Source organism: Salvelinus namaycush, chromosome 29, assembly GCF_016432855.1.
Source record: "Salvelinus namaycush isolate Seneca chromosome 29, SaNama_1.0, whole genome shotgun sequence".
NCBI classification, from domain to species: Eukaryota; Metazoa; Chordata; class Actinopteri; order Salmoniformes; family Salmonidae; genus Salvelinus; species Salvelinus namaycush.
Window position 1 is genome coordinate 3219841 of NC_052335.1, and position 21483 is coordinate 3241323.

At 42.5% G+C, this 21483-nt stretch overlaps 1 pseudogene; it reads left to right on the forward strand.

Annotated features, from left to right (window-relative positions):
- The first annotated feature begins 900 nt into the window (after positions 1-900).
- LOC120024407 lies at positions 901-20023 on the forward strand (annotated as a pseudogene).
- The last annotated feature ends 1460 nt before the right edge of the window (positions 20024-21483 follow it).

Here is a 21483-nt window from a genome sequence, read left to right on the forward strand (position 1 = left end):
TGCTTCCAACTTTGTGGCAACAGTTAGGGTAAGGCCCTTTCATGTTTCAGCAACACAATGCCCCCATGCACAAAGCGTGGTCCATACAGAAATGGTTTGTCGAGATCAGTGTGGAAGAACTTGACTGGCCTGCACGTAGCCCTGGCCTCAACCCCATCAAACAACTTTGGGGTGAATTGGAAGGCTGAATGCGAGCCAGGCCTAATCGCTCAACATCAGTGCCTGACCTCACTAATAATCTTCTGGCTGAATGAAAGTCCACAAAGCAATGTTCCAACATCTAGTGGAAAGCCTTCCCAAGAAGAGTGGAGGCTGTTATAGCAGCAAAGGGGGGACCAACTCCATATTAATGACCATGATTTTGGAATGAGATGTTCTACATAGTGTATAAACTAACTGACTTAAGCATTCAGAGAGGAAATCACACCAGGGTGAAAAGCTGTGTCTGCTAAAAGCTTTTCATGGAAAAGAAGCTGGCGTTTTAGAAAAATGAAAGGACAGGGGAGTTCTTGGAATGACTGCCTGTTTCTTTCCTTCTTATACTCTCTCCCTCTGTCATTCTCTTTTTCTCCTTTCCTCTATCCCTCTTAGTTAAGGGAATAGAGAGAAAAGCTCTGCCTCTCGATGGAAGGAGCGAGGTAGGATTTTTGGGGGGGTCTGTGTGTCTAGCCAGAAGCTGGGAGGGAAAGAGGGAGGGAGAGAGAACACAGTGATCCCCACTCCCAATCCTCTTCATCGCAACAGCCTGTATTGAGTTGTTTGGCACACATTGAAGAACAGGGCAAGAGACGGAGAGAGAGGAGGAAAAAAAGACGCAAAACAGAACACATCTCCCCTCCCACCCCTTAGTGAGCCAGTCTAAATCATACTGGTTATCAGTGCTGTCGTTCTGTGAGTGTGATGCTGGTCAGACAGACCCAGGCACAGACCTCCAAACCTTGCGGAGCTCCTCTCAGATCCTAAGCAACCCTGGAGAGCCTAGCCATCTCCCCCCGGAAACTCTCGCCGCAGCCACCGCTCACTCCCTACAGTGACATGTACCCTGAGGAGACCCGTGGGGGTGGAGGGGCAGCCGCCATCGACTACCTGGAGGGAGTGTATGACTACACTGCCCATGCCCCTGGCCTGGCCCCCCTCTACTGTTCCTCCACCGCATCCCTGGATGCCCATGGACCCCCCTCGGACGACAGCCTGCAGTCCCTTCTGTTTGTGCCCTCGACTCCCCAGCTCAGCCCCTTCCTCCGCCACACCAGCCTCCCCAGCCAGTCTTTCTACCTGGAGATATCCTCCACACCCGTAAACAGGTGAGAGATATAACTGTCTTTGACCCTTATGGGTGGCAAGAGTTAATTATCTGGCTGAATGTGTGTGGCTCGGATAGCTGTACTGTACCTAGGTGATCAAATCACATTTTATTTGTCACATGCGCCAAAATACAACAGTGAAATGCTTACTTAAATTTTTTTTTTTAAATAACTTTATTTATACAGGTTTTTCTCATTGAGATAACACCTCTTTTCCAAGAGAGACCTGGTCCAATAGCAGCAGTGGGAACAACCGTTTCAGACAAAACAACTTACATACACTAACACAACATTAAACAAAACTATAAACACACATACAGTACACAAAACATTTGACGTTAAAAACACGAAAGTCTTGACTAAAAACAGCTGGCCTAAAGACAATTACACTCTTCTATGATATATACATCGATCAAGTGTTTAAACTCCATCAACGAAACTAGATCATCACATTTTAAAATGTTCAGGAGAGAATTCCAGGACCACGGAGCTGAGTAACTGAAACTATTTCTACCATGACCTGTTCTAATTTTTGGTACTGTTAGAAGCAAATGAGAATGGGACCATAATTTATATTTATTTACCGACCTGACTAAAAAAGAACAGGGATAAAATGGCATTTTACCCAATCTGGCCATATAAATCAGTGTATACCAGTGTTTAAGCCTACGCAAGGTCAATGACGACCATCCAACAGCGCTGTAGAGATCACAATGATGTGTTAGACGTACTTACAAGCCCTTGTAAGTAATGTGTAAGAGAGAGTGAGATCAGTGACCCTATTCCACTCCATTTGATCTGAATGTTCGTTAGAGTTAGTGTTAACTCTTGTGATGTTAGTTTTAGCAGTGTTGTTTGGACAGTGTGTTGCTGACTATGTAGTGTCGTTCAACAGCTACTGTGTCCCTGTGTTTTTTTTCTTCTTCACCAGACCACTAATTATGTAATTGTCACAGAGCATTTCAATAAAGAAATGCCCTGTCCCATATGATATGATTGCTTGGAGAGAAATAGAGTGATAGTCTACATTGATTGACATAGATTGAGTTTAGGTTTAGTCTTGTTCTAATTGTTCGCTTCAATTATTTGACTGTCCTTACTCCACATTAACAATATGTATTTGTCTTCCTGTGATCACATTTTGTTATTTGTCTCAGTGTACTTTTGTTTCTCTAGCATCCTCTAGGTAGTCTGACAAACAATGACAGTCAGACAAAATAAATACTTTAAAACTAAACATGTACTCAGGACTTCACCTTTTCAATAATGTTTTGTCCTCAAAGCAGGGTATTATGCTCATTATATGTGACAGTACTGTACTGGGTTAGTTTCATTTAAAAGTAAAACATTCATTATCAGAAGGGAACTATTTAGGCTGTTGAAAAGCCTTAGCTACGGAGCTCTAATTCCTCAGATTAGCGACTTTGCTGGAGACCTTGAGAAAAGAACAATATGTAAGAACAACAAAAGTACACACGTACAGTTCATTCCCTGAATGAGGCGGAGACAGATTTAGTTCCTGGGGGGATAGTAGATGAATCCAAGTTGCTGCTGTTAGCAAAAATTGGCTTGAGGGATTGAGGGGCTCGATGGTGTTGTCAACCTCAACAAGACGAAGCTGCTATTCCTCCTGGGGAAGGCCTGCCCGCTCCAAGACCTCTATCACAGTTGACAACTCTACGATGTCAACTTCCCAAAGTGCCAAAAACTTTAGTGACCCTGGACAACACCCTGTCATTCTCTGAAAACATCAAAGCAGTGACTCGCTTCTGGAAGCTCATGCTCTACAACATCCATAGAGTACGGACTTTTCACACAGGAAGCGGTACTTGTCATCTCCCGTCTGTTCTACTGCATCTCTGTTGGCTGGGCTCCCCGCCTGTTCCATCAAACCCCTGGAATTTATCCAGAACGACGCAGCCCACTTAGTGTTCAACCTTCCCAAGTTCTCCCATGGCACCCCTCTCCTCCGCACACTCCACTGGCTTCCAGTCAAAGCTTGCATCCACTACAAGACCATGGTGCTTGCCAACGGAGCAGCAAGGGGAACTGCCCCTCCCTACTTTCAGGCTATGCTCAAACCCTACACCCCAACCCCGAGCACTCCGTTCTTCCACCTTTGGTCTCCGGGCCGTCCCACCCCTACAGGGGGTCAGTGCCCTCTTAGCCCAGTCGAACGTCTTCTCTGTCCTGGCACCCCAAAGGTGGAATGAGCTTCCCCCTGAAGCTAGGACAGTAGGTCTGAATCCCTACCTCTTCAAAGAGTATCTTAAATAAGACATCCCTTATCCCCACCCCCGTTGTATGAATTTAACATGTACTTTTGTTTTCCTACTAGCACTAACTTTGCTGAACTTCTTAGGTGAGGAAAAATGTACATAAACACGACTGTGATGTAGTTCTCACCTAGCTACAGAATCTTAAGATGAATGCTCTAACTGTAAGTCGCTCTGGATAACAGCGCCTGCTAAATTAGTCAAATGAAATGCAGTCACCTCTCTTACAGCTCTCTTTATTGAATGAGAAAATATCTTTGTTTGACTTGTGAGATTTCTATCAGAGGAACTGGTGTTGGTCATTTCAAGTTTTGAAAGCACTTAAATCGAAACTAAGGCAGAGGTCATCAGAGGAATATGTTTTCAAAGAGAACCAGCACATTTTTGTAGCCCAAAAGTCACATTTTGAATCAATGAGTATGCAAAAGTTTTTTGTGACGCCATCTTGAAAATAATTTCACAAAGAACAACTCCAGGTTGATTCATCCCAGAAAAGCCAATCATCTGTCCATCCTGACCAACCCTGTGTTGCAGGTCGAGTGTGGTAGCCAATCAGCACTCAGTGTCCCAGGAGGAGCTCAGCAGCGCCTCCGACAGGCAGGAGCCTTACACTGTGGCGGAGTCAGTGTCAGGCTCAGGTTCAGGGCCAGGGGTCGGAGTGTTTGAGATGGCCAAGGAGACTAGGTACTGTGTGGTCTGCAGTGACTATGCCTCTGGGTATCACTACGGAGTTTGGTCCTGCGAGGGCTGCAAAGCCTTCTTCAAAAGGAGCATCCAAGGTAAGCCTCTCATCCCCTACCACTATATCCCACTTCACTTTAAAACATTTAACTCCTTCTATTCACTGTATCAGAAGACGCACTCACGACCAAACTTTTAAAATTCATAACTAAGCCCTCTTAGCAATAAGGGTGCCACAAAAATACCACGTAATTCCCCATTCAGCACTGTACTCTATTAAAGGTAACTCATCTGACTGGCACCCAATGTTCCCTCTAAGCGGCGCGCGAGCAGTAGCCCCACGAAGCTCGTCCGGCACTGCCCTGCAGAAATATCAGCCCACAGAGAGAAGCACGTTATTGAACTTCACTCAGCTTTCTAGAGCAGTGGTCACGTTGATCTCCAAGGCATTCCTAGTCGATCGCCAAACATTTCTGTAAAAAAACGAATTTTTATTTGTTTCAGGCTGTTGCCAGTAGGTGTACCCGATTCAGCTGCCCTGTGTGCTGGGTAGGCAAACTGTTGCCATTTTGAACCATTTCATGTGTTTGAAGGTACAAACTCTGCCTTCCCGGCGTGCCCAGAGAGAAAATCAAGTGTACTATAGGGCTACCGCTTGCCAACTGGATGGCTCAGATGACCGTGTCTGCAGTAATGTAGCAGACATAAAAGAAAGCCACAGCAACATTGATACTGTGAGATTTCAAAACGTTTTAAACCATGACTACAGAGAGACTATTAACGAATACAGCAAAGAGCTGCTGTTTTTATGAGTGAGTCCCAGTGCAGGCTGAGGTGAGGACGGCTAGAAATAATGGCTGGAACGGAGTGAATGAAATGGCATCAAACACATGAAAACCATGTGTTTGATGTATTTGATACCATTCCAAGAATTCTGCTCCAACCATTACAATGAGCCCATCCTCCCCAATTAAGGTGCCACCAACCTCCTGTGGTGAGTTCATGTTTAAGTTCTTACTCGGCACTGTCAACACTTTGATAAGACATACAATGCGCGTTCTTCCTATATACAGGGCTACGACGAGCACTGCAGCAGTAATAAATGAGTAGGAAAGTGAAACTATAGGCTTGCATTGTAATTATTAGCTGTGTGGGTCTTTTGTAACATCGAGGAATATACATTTTTTCCCATAGGAGTAACAATATGAATTTGTGCAAGAGGCAAAAATAATGCGGTGCGACTCGAGTTTCGGGTCCCTTTTTGGTCAGTGTCAGTGGAAAGGAAGATCTGAGGGATGTTGAGAGGCGGACCCTCAGTCTGCTGCTCTCTCCCTCCGCTGAGACTGACCATGAGATGGAGGCACCAGCAGCCCAGTAAAATAAAAATAAAAAGCAAACGATTTAAATGTATGCTCACTCAGCTGTGCCTCACAAGTAATACAACAACAGATATAGCCTAGCTCAAGTTTATATTATTTAAAATATGATTTTAATAAATGGCCCAATTAACAATGCATTTGCAAGGCAATTCAAGCAAAGCTAATATGCGTTGATAATGTATTGGGCCTATAGCTTACTGCACAAACCTCATTGCTACAGTACTGTTTTTAATTGGTTAATGTTGCATAGGCTTACGTTTTTTAAGTCATGTTAAAAAAAATCAGACCGTTAGATCGCTGCTTGCATTTTGACTCAAAGTGATCTTGACTCAGAAAAGGTTGGTGATCACTGTTTGAGTTTTTCCTGTTAACATTATAAATGTTTCCCTTTACTGTGGCACATGTGATTAAATCAACGCAATATTAGCCACTTTCAATGCAACATACCGAAACAAAATGAACTATGCAACAGATTCTGTTGTAGGCAGAACGCATCGGAGTAGGATTCTATTGCATTGACATGCACTACTCAGCCCGTACTCTACACAGACCGGTGCTGCATAAACTATCATCAGAGCTGCAGTAGGCATATATGCAAATAGACCATTGCCATATATGGATCTGTGCCATTTACGTTGAACTGGATTGTGTTTACAGCATGAGCAGTCGTGACTAGATGTGCTTGTTTTGAGATCAAAGGGAGAGCTGCTTGTAGCCACGTGTGCACATTTTGTTCATATCCTTTTCTAGTTAGTGAGTTATTAGCCCAGTTATAGATAATTTGTAGTCAGTGATAGGGGACTGACTGCTTCCTACAAGAGCACAAAATGTGTACATTTCTAGACATCTTTAAAAAGCTAGTCAGGTAAAGAGCTTTTAATAAGCTAAATAGGCAGAGGGTAGCATAATCTGTCTGATTCTCTGTAATAATGGTATGAGAATAATAATGCATTTTCTTTTGTAAAGTGGTTTCTTGCATCAAACAACACAATAGATTTTAAGTCACTTGTCTCGAGGACAAGTGGAAAAACAGGTTATTGTCAAGCCCTGCATGTTTTTTCAAAAGTCTCATGAAATGTAGGCCTACATTGAACACATTGGCTGCTACTGTAGGCTGAATGATAGAACAGCTATTTCCCTGTTAAAATTTTATGCAATGCTTTTGATGTTTTTCATTGTTTTTGATGGTAGGCCACTCTGGTAGGCCTACATTGTGATTAAATAGCCACAGTAGCCTACATGGCCACTGTTAAAACTGGAACTTAAAGGGGGTACAGCCTAAATGTTAACAGTAAACGCATGCTGGAAGTTGCACAGAATTTTCACAACGGTCAAATTTGTACTCAGCAGACCTGACATTTGCTCAGTGCCGAGAGGGAACATGAGAGGGAACATTGCTGGCACCCACTGTCATTTTTAGCAGGTTGATGTTTTTTTTCCCCATCAGTCTTGTCCTGGAGGCAGAACTGAGCGATTTCAAAATTGGCTATATTATAAAAATATATAGGGGAAAAATTTGCTTTTTGGTCTTCATTTAAGGCTTAGGGTTAGCAGCGTGGTTAGGTTTAAAATCTGATTGTATGACTTTGTGACTGTGTCAGCTAGTGACCACTGTAGGGCTGCCTCAAGAACAAGATTTATGACCAAAAACGCCAAGCTGCTCATTTTCAGCTCTTATTATAAGTTGTGCAGAGGTTTAGGGCACATGCGTGCTTGTGTGTGTTTGTGTGTGTTGAGAGAGTGACTTATCTAAGGTCTGACTGGTACCTACTGACTGTCATTTTCAGCTGTTATTATAAGTTGAGCAGAAGGTGTGGGCACATGAATGTTATTGAGAAACCAACCTTGACATTGGCTGTTAATTGTTCCTGGTTCCCAGCCAGCTTCAAACCACTTACGGAGAGACGACCATCGAAGTTTAACTGTCATTTACCACTTTAGTGATATTACTAAAGGTACACTGGGTGTAGAGAAGGAACTAATCAAAGAGAACCCAACGACCTGAATTAAGGGAAAATATAATGTTCCTTTCATATCTGAATGAGAGTCTGTAGCTTTTTTTGCAAGTGTCTTGTATAGTAGGTATTGTGCCATAGACGTGGACAGTTTTCATTATTACTGAAATAGAGCATGTTGTAAAACCATATTCTAATGCTCTTTCAACGTTGAATAGGCGATCCTAGGGAGCAGAGTTAATTTTACCTTGTACGGCAGAGAAATCTTAATAAATTACATTTCATGACGTTTCGTGGGGGTGGACATCACACAACAAAAGACACATAATCAGAACACAGTAGTTTCATGCTAATAAAACATTGTAGATACTACATTTGAATTCACTTTATACCAGAGAGATATGAAAAAGAGGTATAGAGTGTTCCTCTCTGTCAAATAGCCTCAACCTGGGTGCCAGTCCCAATGATTGGATCACAATAAAGTTTTCTTCCAGGTCACAATGACTACATGTGCCCTGCGACCAACCAGTGTACCATCGACAGGAACCGTAGGAAGAGCTGCCAGGCGTGCCGCCTCAGAAAGTGTTACGAAGTGGGCATGATGAAAGGAGGTGAGCAAGGGAACACAGTGGTGTTCACGTGTGTGCCCGCACACACACAACTTACAGTTTGGTTTGGCTTGCCTCAGTAGTGTGAAAAGGTTAGTATTAGTTAAGACTGCTTGATGCTGAAAGGACAGTCGGTGTGTGGCTGAGCATTGTGTGCAGATAAAATAAGAGACATATTTTACCATGGCCTTGAACCACTTTACTCTGATGGATGTAAAGGATTGATTAGTAGCCTACACACCCACAGTTTTGTTTTCATACTTCATGAATGCACACACACACACACCCATCCATACACACACACAGCGAAATTCTACAGCAAGGAAAGGATATGAAGTTATACGTGGAAGCAAGAGTGTAAATAGCGAGATAAGTGTGTGCATGGTTGTGTGTGTGTGTGTATATATACTGTACGTGTGTGTGCATGCGCGTGTGTTCGTTACTAACTCTACTCTACTCTAAACCCCAGGCTTGCGAAAGGACCGCGGTGGGCGGGTTCTCCAGAGGGATAAGAGGCGTGGTGGCCCTGCTGGTGACAACAGTGTCCAGGAGCACAGCAAAGCGCCCCCTCAGGATAGTAGCAGGAACAGCAGCTTCGGTGGTGGAGGAGGAGGAGAAGGGCGGCTCAAGATCGCCATGCCTCCTGAACAGGTCTGAACATTTCACTGGCTTCCTCCATTTCATACATCTCCAATGTAGCCACTTTCATTTAGCAAACAGTCCTAAACAATTCAGTTAATACAAATTAATATGTAAGTGGAAACACAAAGTAACAAACAAAGTACCAGGATTAGTATCTTACTCGCTAGCAATCATAATCACGGGTAAAATTGGAATTAAATGCGCGGTGCCGGACTTCCTGCTCTCCTCCCCCAGGTGCTGTTCCTGCTGCAGGGTGCGGAGCCTCCAGCCCTGTGTTCTAGTCAGCAGTTGGGCCGTCCCTACACAGAGATCACCATGATGACCCTGCTCACCAGCATGGCTGACAAGGAGCTGGTGCACATGATCGCCTGGGCTAAGAAAATACCAGGCAAGAACCTAACACGGCATAGAAATTATGCAGTGCCTTCGGAAAGTATTGAGACCCCTTGACTTTTTCCACATTGTTACGTTACAGCCTTATTCTGAAATGGATTAAGTGACCAGTTTTCCTCAGCAATCTGCACACAATAGCCCATAATGACAAAGCGAAAACAGGTTTTTAGATAATTTTGCAAATGTAAATAAAAAATAAATACGTTATTTACATAAGTATTCAGACCCTTTGATATGAGACTCGAAATTGAGTTCAGGTGCATCCTGTTTCCATTGATCATCCTTTAGATGTTTCTAAAGCTTGATTGGAGTCCACCTGTGGTCAATTCAATTGATTGGACATGATTTTGAAAGGCACACACCTGTCTATTTAAGGTCCCACAGTTGACCGTGCATGTCAGAGCAAAAACCAAGCCATGAGGTCGAAGGAATTTTCCGTAGAGCTCAGAGACAGGATTGTGTCGAGGCACAGATCTGGGGAAGGGTACCAAAAAATGTCTGCAGCATTGAAAGTCCCCAAGAACACAGTGGCCTCCATCATTCTTAAATGGAAGAAGATTGGAACCACCAAGACTCTTCCTATAGAACCTTCCAGAAAGACAAGCATCTCTCCAGCACTCCACCAATAAGGCCTTTACAGTAGAGTGGCCAGACGGAAGCCACTACTCAGTAAAAGGCACATGACAGCCCCCTTGGAGTTTGCCAAAAGGCACATAAAGACTCTCATGTCATGAGAATCAATATTCTCTGGTCTGATGAAACCAAGATTGAACTCTTTGGCCTGAATACCAAGCGACACATATGGAGAAAACCTGGCACCATCCCTACGGTGAAGCATGGTGGTGGCAGCTTCATGCTGTGGGGATGTTTTTCAGTGGCAGGGACCGGGAGACATAGCCAGGATCGAGGCAAAGATTAACATAGCAAAGTACAGAGAGATTCTTGATGATAACCTGCTCCAGAGCACTCAGGATTTGGAAGGTTCACCTTCCAACAGGACAACGACCCTAAGCACACAGCCAAGACAACGCAGGAGTGGCTTCGGGACAAGTCTCTGAATGTCCTTGTGTGGCCCAGCCAGAGCCCGGACTTGAAAGCAATAAAACATCTCTGAAGAGACCTGAAAATAGCTGTGCAGCAACACTCCCCATATAACCTGACAGAGCTTGACAGGATCTGCAGAGAAGAATGGGAGAAACTCCCTAAATACAGGTGTGCCAAGCTTGTAGCGTCATAACCAAGAAGACCAGATGCTGTAATCACTGCCAAAGGTGCTTCAACAAAGTACTGATTAAAGGGTCTGAATACTTATGTAAATGTGATATTTCTGTTTTTTTGGTTTTAACTTCTCTAGGGTAGGGGGCAGCATTTTCACGTTTGGATGAAAAGCATACCCAAATTCAACTGCCAGCTACTCATCCACAGGAGATAAAATATGCATATTATTAGTAGATTTGGATAGAAAACACTCTGAAGTTTCTAAAACTGTTTGAATCATGTCTGTGAGTATAACCAGATTTGTATTTTTTTGAGGTCACTGTCTTTTCAATGGAGTTTCATTGGGAAACCAGATTTCTAAGCAAATTGCTTGCAGTTCCTACGGCTTCCACTGGATGTCAACATTCCTGAGAAATAGGTTGAGGTTATTCCTTTGTGTAATGAAGAAATACGGCCATCTTGAAGTTGAGTCACTCCAGGTGTCCTGTTTGATTGAAGCGCATGTCCAGAAGGCATGCTACATTTCGTTTCAATCCTGTATTGAACACACATCATCCCGTCTTCAATTTTATCGATTATTAACGTTAAAAAATACCTAAAGTTGTATTACAAAAGTAGTTTGAAATTCTTTGGCAAAGTTTACAGGTAACCTTTGAGATATTTTGTCGTCACGTTTGAGCAAGTTGGAACCAGTGTTTGGAACACGCGCCAAATAAATGGACATTTTGGATATATATCGACGGAATTAATCGAGCAAAAGGACCATTTGTGATGTTTATGGGACATATTGGAGTGCCAACAACAGAAGCTCGTCAAAGGTAAGGCATGAATTATATTTTTATTTCTGTGTTTTGTGTCGCGCCTGCAGGGTTGGAATATGCTTCTCTCTTTGTTTACTATTGTGCTATACTCAGATAATAGCATCGTATGCTTTCGCCGAAAGCCTATTTGAATTCTGACATGTTGGCTGGATTCACAACCAGTGTAGCTTTAATTTGGTATCTTTCATGTGTGATTTAATGAAAGTTTGATTCTATAGTAATTTTCATAGTAATTAATTTGAATATGGCGCTCTGCATTTTCTCAGGCTTTTTGCCAAGTGAGACAGTAGCGTCTTGCCTAACCTTTTGGATATAAATATACATGTATTGTGTAACATGAAGTCCTATGAGTGTCATCTGATGAAGATCATCAAAGGTTAGTGATTAGTTTTATCTCTATTTCTGCTTTTTGTTACTGCTTCTCTTTAGCTGGAAAAATGGCTGGCTTTTTCTGTCACTTGGCTCATACCTAACATAATCGTTTGGTGTGCTTTCGTCGTAAAACCTTTTTGAAATTGGACACTTTGGCTGGATTTACAACAAGTGTAGCTTTAAAATGGTGTAAAATACTTGTATGTTTGAGGAATTTAAATTATGGGATTTCTGTTGTTTTGAATTTGGCGCCCTGCAGTTTCACTGGCTGTTGACGAGGTGGGACGCTACCGTCCCACATACCCTAATAAATTAGCAACATTTCTAAAAACCTGTTTTTGCTTTGTCATTATGAGGTATTTTGTGTAGGTTGATGAGGGGAAAAAAACGATTTAATCAATTTTAGAAAAAGGTAACGTAACAAAGTGGAAAAAGTCAAGGTGTTTGAATACTTTCCAAAGGTACTGTATATGATGTTGTAACAAGGCTTTAATAGTACTCATTATCTCTCTCTCTTTCTCTCTCACACACACAGACAGACACACACAGACAATACACACACACACACACACACACACACAGAGTAGACCCCTACACAATGCTGGACTACAGCCTTCATACGACTGCTTACGCAACCACTTTCCTCCTGTGGTGGCAGGCCTTGGTAGTGGCAGTGTCCGGCTGCTGAGGTTGCACACACACACTGGGACATTACAGGCATTATGTTGATGATTACAGTCACTATCTCAAAGGGTCGTTTGGGCAAAACCACTGCTACCCCATGGAGCCACACACAACCTCCCCGCGACACTGTCTAAGTAAACACTGATGTTATGATGTCCCAGTGTGTGTCACTAAGAACCCGAAAGCACACAGTTTTAGGAGTCTTTAGCCATGTAATTGGATATGAATTAGGACAGCTGAGTTGTGCTGATAAGGACCCATGCCAGGCCAGCAAAGAGATTGCAGATAGGACTATTCACAATGGCTGTTATGTGGCAAGATTGTAATAAGTTTAATGCATAGCATTTATCTTTACCTAAGAATTCTGATCAGAGAAAAATGTTATCCTGGAAAAATACAACTATCACATGATAATATACATATTGATCTGATTCAACTAGAGGCTTCAACCAGTGGTCCAGTCAACCACAAATTAAAGGAAATTATCACTTTCATTACTTTGCATTTGCAGTGTGTGGGAGCTTCTATCCTTTGAATGACAATTTTACTATTAAATGAGTAACGTGACCATCTTAAAGTGGTTGAATGGACTAGTGGTTAATGTATGGTTGATAGTGGGTTTATATATGGTTTGACCGCATTGTGACCGTGTCTCTGGTACTGGTAGGTTTCCAGGAGCTGTCTCTCCATGACCAGGTGCAGTTGCTTGAGAGTTCCTGGCTGGAGGTGCTGATGATCGGACTCATTTGGAGGTCCATCCCCAGCCCTGGGAAACTAATCTTCGCCAAGGACCTGATACTGGACAGGTGGGTACACACACACATAAAATATATTGTACAAGAAATACATCTAAATTGTAGACGTCCATTTCGCGCCTTGTCTGTGTACCTCTACTGAAGGCCATGTCACAATGAGTCTAAGTATGATATTCCCATGGAGGAAGAAACGCACTGTTTCACCTGCACAAGTCCCCATCACTACACTTTAACGTTGGCAGAGGGGAGTGAAGTGTCACCAAAATGATGACTCTTGGGAAAGATCGTGCAAGACAGCACCAGAGAAAGGGGGGAAAGACCGAGAGATGGAAAGAGAGGGAGAGGAGGCCAAGAGAGGGCGTATTTTTCAAGCACAGCCTGTTCACTTCATTTACCCCCACCATGTTCAAAGTAAACAAGTTTCACAGAGCTGCAGAGCCTCCCTAAAGGGAAAGAGGGAGAGGGTGAAATGAAATAGGGAGAGAGGAAGAAGGGCTGTTACTCTCTCTCGTTGATGTCTATGATGTTCTCATTTGATCAGAGTTTTATTATAGAGCATTACTTCTGACACCGGGTCCATAGCTAGTCACTTTGACATGATGAGTAAAATGGTGCAGGAGAGGTGGGAAGGCTGTTTGAGTTAGGGGGCAACTATCAAACTTATTCTAGATGGCTGCTCTTCAGAAATACTGTATGATTATTGTTCTTACCCTGACCACCATCTCTGGTCCAGTGCTGCAGTCACTCAGAGTTTCACCTTACTTTACTGATGTCTCATCCCGACTCATATGATAAATAAGAATTAAAAACGAATAAGAATCTTGTACGGCAGAAGAAGATTATTTGTACAAAAATCTAATAAGTAATCTAATTAGGAGCCTATCTAATAAGATTTTTTATGTTTTACCTTATATGTCAGTAATGAATTTGTATATGTATTAACATACACTGAGTATACAAAACATTAGGAACACCTGCTCTTTCCATAAGACTGACCAGGTGAACACTATGACCCCTTATTGATTTCACTTGTTAAATCCACTTCCAACAGTGTAGATGAAGGGGAGGAGACAGGTTAAAGAAGGAATGTTTTATTAGTTTTACCCCTTTTTCATGATATCCAATTGGTAGTTATAGTCTTGTCCCATCGCTGCAACTCCCGTACGGACACGGGAGAGGTGAAGGTCGAGAGCCATGCATCCCCCGAAACACGACCCTGCCAAGCCGCACTGCTTCTTGACACAATACTTGCTCAACCTGGAAGCCAGCCGCACCGATGTGTCGGAGGAAACACCGTACAGCTGGCTACCGAAGTCAGCGTGCATGCACCCGGCCCCCCACAGGAGTCGCTAGAGCGCGATGGGACAAGGACATCCCAGCCAGCCAAACCCTCCCCTAACCTAGACGATGCTGGCCCCTCCCCTAACCCAGACGACGGTGGACACAGCCCGGGATCAAATCCAGGTCTGTAGTGACGCAGTGTGATGCAGTGCTTTAGACCGCTGCGCCACTCAGGAGGCCAAAATAATGATTCTTAAGCCTCGAGACAATTGAGACATGGATTGTGTATGTGCGCCATTCAGAGCGTGAATGGACAAGACAAAACATTTAAGTACCTTTAAACAGGGTATGGTGCCAGGCACACCGGTTTGTGTCAAGAACTGCAACGCTGCTGGGTTTTTCACGCTCAACAGTTTCCCTTGTGTTTCAAGAACTGTCCACCACCAAAAGGACATCCAGCCAACTTGATACAACTGTGGGAAGGATTGGAACGCTTTCGACACCTTGTGAGGCCATGCCCCGATGAATTGAGTTTGTTCTGAGTGGGGAGGGGGCAAAGCAATGTTAGGAAGGTGATCCTAATATTTGCTAGAATCGGTGCATATGCTTTATATGACATACACAATTCGCTACATGATTTTCAGCTTCCAGGAATTGTGTACAGATCCTTGCGTCATGGGGCCGTGCACAACCATGCTGAAACATGAGGTGATGGCGGCGGATGAATGGCACGACAATGGGCCTCAGGATTTCGCCATTTTACCGATGGAAATTCAAATTGCCATCTGTAAAATGCAATTGTGTTCGTTGTCCGTAGTTTAAGCCTGCCCATACCATAACCCCACCGCCACCGTGGGGAACTTTGTTCACAACGTTGACATCAGCAAACCGCTTGCCAACACAAAGCCATACACGTGGTCTGCCAAATTCTCTAAAACAACGTTGGAGGTGGCTTATGGCGGCGCAATTCTCTGGCAACAGCTCTGGTGGACATTCCTGCGGTCAGAATGCCAATTGCACGGTCCCTCAAAACTTCAGACATCTGTGGCATTGTGTTGTGACAAAACTGCACATTTTAGAGTGGCCTTTTATTATCTCTAGCACAAGGTGCACCTGTGTATTGATCATACTGTTTAATCAGCTTCTTAATTTGCCACACCTGTCAGGTGGATGGATTATCTTGTCAAAGGATAAATGCTCACTAACAGGGATGTAAACAAATTTGTGCACATCATTTGAGAAAAATAAGCTTTTTGTGCGTATGGAACATCATCTGGGAACTTTTTTTTCAGCTCATGAAACACGGGACCAACACTTTACATGTTGCATTGATATTTTGTTCAGTGTATAAGAAAAGTGTATGTTCTGACAATGTAACCTCTACAAAATACATGCTTTTCTTATAGGTTTTATTTTTATAAGTCAACGTATAAAAAAAAACATGACAATTACTATATTTGTATATATATTTTCAGGTATGAATTTCCATTATTATGGCATCTCCTACTGGACAGTGGATTTATCTACAACTGTGCCTTTGGTCTCCCATCCAGGGTTTTAACCAAGCCCCCAGCCCTGTTTAGCTTTGATAGTTGTCACTTACTATTACCAATGTGCTATTGTGTGAATGATTGTTGAGGGTTCTCCACTTAATAATGAAAGAGATTCACTGCTTGTTTCCAAGTCGTTCCTATCCTTCTCCCTCCTCCTTCGCATCCCTCTCTCCTCCTCCTCCTCCCCTTCTTCCTCCTTCTGCTTTCCCCTTTCCTCCTGCTCCTCCTCGTGGCAGACTTAGCTTCTTTTTTCAACAATTGTAACGTTGCGTGCGACTGACTTCAGACAGTGCTATGCAATTGCTTTGAAATGTGTGTATCTCATGTATGTGAGACCTTAGAAGGCTTAACTTACATGGCTTTTGTATGTTATTATACACCTGGAACATTTATTTTATGTCTAAATGTTACCCATCCATATAAGTCAGATATTACAAGAATCTAATATGTGTATTTGCTGCCATGTGTATTACTTACAAGTTCCAGGTAGAACATACAGGAATCTTGTTCAATGATTCTGTATCTTTTCCATATGGGGGATCTTTGACCTCCAGGAGTGAAGGGGACTGTGTGGAGGGCATGGCTGAGATCTTTGACATGCTCCTGGCCACTGTGTCTCGCTTCCGCATGCTCAAACTAAAGCCTGAGGAGTTTGTGTGTCTCAAAGCCATCATCTTGCTTAACTCTGGTGAGTGTGTTATTCTAAGCTATTAAAGATGCTTTGCTTAGTATGTTTTGTTGTTGTGAGTGTGACCTGAGTTTAATCCTGGGTTAGCCTTGGCTGTGATTGAGAACATTAAGTGTGTATGATAGAAAAACATCTCCATTCAGATTTTTTTTGTCCAATCACAAATGTTCTTTCTGTTTGAGGCAGATTCCGACCAGACTTAAGCGCACGTAAATGGAACGAAATTCCCTTTCTATGCACATTTCTCTCTTCGCGTATTCTGACCTTGAATTTAAGCATGAGAAATAGCATGCTATTCACCCGCTATTCATTTGGGGTGGAGATCAAAGAAATGAAGATGTGGTGGTGTCTACAGATACTCCGTATTCTGACCTTGTCTTAATTCCCTCATAATTCCACCATCTTTACTGGTGACGAAACAGTGATTAGGGTCGAGCAACCTGTCGGTTCCAAGTGGAACAACATCTACTTTCCTTTTTCCGATAGAAATAACACCATCCTCCATACACTGTAGTTTACAAATTAAGAAGAGGTAGGTAAATGAGTAAGCCATTTGGATAAGGGGATTGTATAAATGACAATTGTTTTTACATCTATTTTACCGTACAATCACCGTAGACAAATGAAGTTTATGAAATGCTGGCCTTACAAGGATGACATTTGGAGACCCAACCTATAGGCTCCTGTAGCCATGTGCAAATGACAGTATAGCGCCAAACCTACTGAGTTGATGATTTCACTCTATTTTTACAATTTGTATCTTGTGCCACTTTCAGTTATACTGCCCTACAAAGCAAAAAGGCAGTAACTGCTCATAGTGTGGAACTGACAAAAATCACAGTAACTTGCAGTTACTGCTAACATGACCCCCATTTTCTCCAACACACGATACAATAGAGGCAGGATACTTGTCCACATGATTAAGCATGTGTTTAATGTAGCATTCTTGACCAAATGAGCAATTACTGCCTTTGTGCTTGGTTGAGCAGTATACCCACATAGGCCTACATAACTGTCACTTTAGTGTTAGTTTCCTTACATTTTGCATCATTCCATTACATAGTTTACCTTTCTTTTCTCTGTCACATTTGTGTGTTTGTTCCTGAGGATCGCTGGCAATAGTGGATCATATGTCACGACTTCCGCCGAAGTCGCTTCCTCTCCTTGTTCGGGCGGCGTTCGGCGTCGCCGGTCTTCTAGCCATCATTGATCCACTTTTCATTTTCCATTTGTCTTGTCTTCCCACACACCTGGTTTCAATTCCCTCATTACATGTTGTGTATTTAACCCTCTGTTCCCCCCCATGTCCTTGTCCGGAATTGTTTATTGTAAGTGCATGTGCACATTATTCTGGTGTGCGACGGGTTTTGTACCCATTGATTGTTTGTTCTGGATGCAGGTGGTTTTATGTATTGAACTGCTCCGTTGTAAACCCAGTTTTTTCTCTCCTACGCCTGACTTCCCTGCCGCCAGTACGCACCCCTTACATCATATTAAGCTAACATATTACAATTTGTGCAATAACTTGGGACGCGTAGCCTATTTTTATCATTATGGAACACAGGCCATAGGTAGCAGTTTAAACCTGGAGCCTGGCACACGGTTCACGACAACTGGAATGTCGTTATCACAGTTCTATGATTAGTGAGGATTATTAGGGTAGATTTGTGGGACTACTGTGGGACTACTGTTCAATTGTAAAGTTTTGTCATCTTCCAATATTTAATGGTTTGAACAATTGAATATGGCAACTTTCAGGATGAATCAAGCCACTGTATTTTTGATTCACCAATATTGTGTGCTTAAAGACTGCAAACAGCATCTTTTTTTCATTATTTATAAGTACTTTCCTAACCCTAAATTAGATCATAATATTTTTAAATCCACCAATTGGTGCTGAAAAGGAGACAAATTTCTGTATTTAGGCCTACATGGCTTTCTTTCATTGATCCCTAATGAGTCTGTAAAGAAAATCCTAACTAACAGTACACCAAATTTAAAAGGTTGGCTTTAGATAAATGTACTGAAAAAGCTATTGAATGAAAACTCCACTATAAAATCTGTGGGCCAGCAAGTGGAAGGGTTTTCAGTAGGTGAATTACATTAATCCAGCGCGCGCAAGGGAACCACGCCTGCAAAGCATGCTTAAATGTCTGAATAGCAACTACTCATAAGTGCGTAAGAAAGGTGGAGTTTCCTAAGTCTGAATCCGCCACTTCATGAACATGGTGTTTAACTAATGCATTCTGTTGCCCTTTAGTAAAAGGATGAACTCTGTTTTTATGCCACTCAAGAGCATTAGCTGTGAACAGAATGATCCCAAGTCCTTCTTTCTCAATGTACCCTATAACTGTTACCATGACAACTGGGCCAGCTGTTCTATGTGTGTTGACTGAGAGAAACTTCTGTGTTTGTTTTGAGACTGACTAATATGTAAGAGACAGAAATACCTTAGCGATGGGTGTTTTTGCAGGTTTCTGTGTATAGCTACCTGATGTTCTTATTAATTGCTGAGTTGCATTGAGAACATCAGGCTCTTCCCTTTTCCCTGTCTTTGTCTCTTTTTTCTTTACTTAAAACCCTTACAAAATCCCTTGTAGGTACAATAACCTCTCCTCTGTCTCTCTCCTCATTCCCTCTAGGTGCCTTCTCCTTCTGTTATTACTCTGTGGAGTCCCTCCACAACAGCCCGGCGGTGCAAAGCATGTTGGACAACATCACTGACGCCCTCATCCACCACATCAGCCAATCGGGAGCCTCGGTGCAGCAGCAGTCCAGACGGCAGGCCCAGCTCCTGCTCCTGCTCTCGCACATCAGACATATGAGGTGAGGAGGGCACTCTATCTAGCTGAGGAGCACTAAGGAGAGGGGGGATAAGGGGAGTGTGGTTGGCAGACTGCTGTTTTTCTCACACATCAGACACATTATATGAGGAGTTCAAACTACACGAGGGGACACATACTCCTGATGATGTAAATTCAGATTCTGAAAGTTGAGGCGCAGTTTAGACCTAGGCAAAGGGAATGTTCATATTATCTGTCAGTTACATACAGTATGATCATCACTTATTTGGTTATACCCACAGATTATATTTCTGTCGTTATCAATATCCCCTCTCACTCCTCCTCTTCTCTCCTCTCTGTAGCAACAAAGGCATGCAGCACTTGTACAGCATGAAGTGTAAGAACAAAGTGCCTCTGTATGACCTGCTCCTGGAGATGCTGGACGCTCACCGGATCCACTCCCCAGGCAAGGTGGCCCAAGCCTGGGGACAGGCCAAGGGGGAGCCCCTCTCTACCAAAGGCTCCAGCATAGGACCCAAGCAAGGCAACCAAGATACCCAGCTCAGAAGCCCCGGCCCTGGGGTACTCGAGTATGGCACTACACGCTCTGACCGGAGCCCCATTCCATGATGAGATATAGAAAGAGGTATTTGTAGATATGGAAGATGTAAAAGTCCTTCCAGTCGATATAGTATATGTAGAGAAATATTTAGACATTTGTGGAGGTGAGAGTAGATAGAAAATATACATGAATTTGTTATTTGTAATATTCGTTTATAATTTATGTGAATCATTTAATAGATAGTTCAAATGATTTAGCAGAGATCCATTGAATGTTTAGAAATGTTCGCATTTTGTACTGGCTCACTACGGACTGAAATGTGCTCCGTCTCACCAGATGTTGCCTTTCACAACATTTAGAAACTTTTGAGTGAAGTGTTTTCTGTGGCTTTAGCAGCAGTTTCACCTTTGTGCAGCTTCATATAGTGTAGCGCACTGTTAGCAGCACAGACTCTTGATAGAGAGCAGCTAGTCGATGTTGATCAATGCATTATACCCCGTGAACATGAGCTTTGCTTGCCTTGACCAAATTTCCCTGTAAGCTAAGCTAACATATGGAATTGTTTGAAGATGGTCATACCAAGGATCATTTAGCTATTTGATTTTGGATTTTAGAACCCCTTAAAGTATCAAAAAATAGATAAAGAATTATTGGATGAAACGTTGAATTTGGCATTACTGCTATTAGCAAATAGAAATGCATTGAATAACAGATTCACTACATGGAACAACAGATAGTACCCATTAAAAAAATCAAAAGGAAGTTTGTACTGAAGTGTCTGTCCAATTTTTTTCCATGTATTTAGCCCCTTATTTTCAGCACTAAACTATCTCCATATAGACTTCCATTCATGTTTTGAAACAATTGACAAAATGGGATATTTAAGGTAATGTATTACTGCATTCGTAATTTATATTGTACAGAACTCTTAACAGCATTTCAGTTGATGGACAGCAAATAATGTTTTATGGACCATTTTATATGGTTCTAAAACAGAAGTAATGTAATAGAGCCCTACAGTGGAGGTGTCATAATACCCATAAAACCTAGCGGCCAAACAGGAAAATGGTTCCAATCGTTTTTCCACCATACATTTTTCCCATAGGGGATTTTAGAAACACTTCAAATAAAGACAGTTCACAGAATTGTCCATTTTAAAGAAATGCAGCCAATTTATTCATTACTACATTCTGTCAGGTTTTGGCCAGGACTGTTCAGGTTTTGGTCACTAGATGTCCCCATTGCACCTTTTTTGTACCTTTTGTTTTTTTCCTTGCTCTATTATTGTTTGCACCTGTGTGTCGTTCCCTTGTTAGTATTTAAACCCTGTGTGTTCCTCAGTTCTTTGCTCAGTGTTTGTAAGTTAGCACCCAGCCCCAGCCATGCTGTTAAACTTTTTCTCTTGTTGGATTTTCCAGAGATTCGCTGGTTTTGTTCTTGTTTATTTTGGATTAGTCTTTTGAGGTTTGTTTTTTCCCTTGCTGTTCTTACCACTTTGTGGATTTTCTTTGTATTTTGGAAGATATCT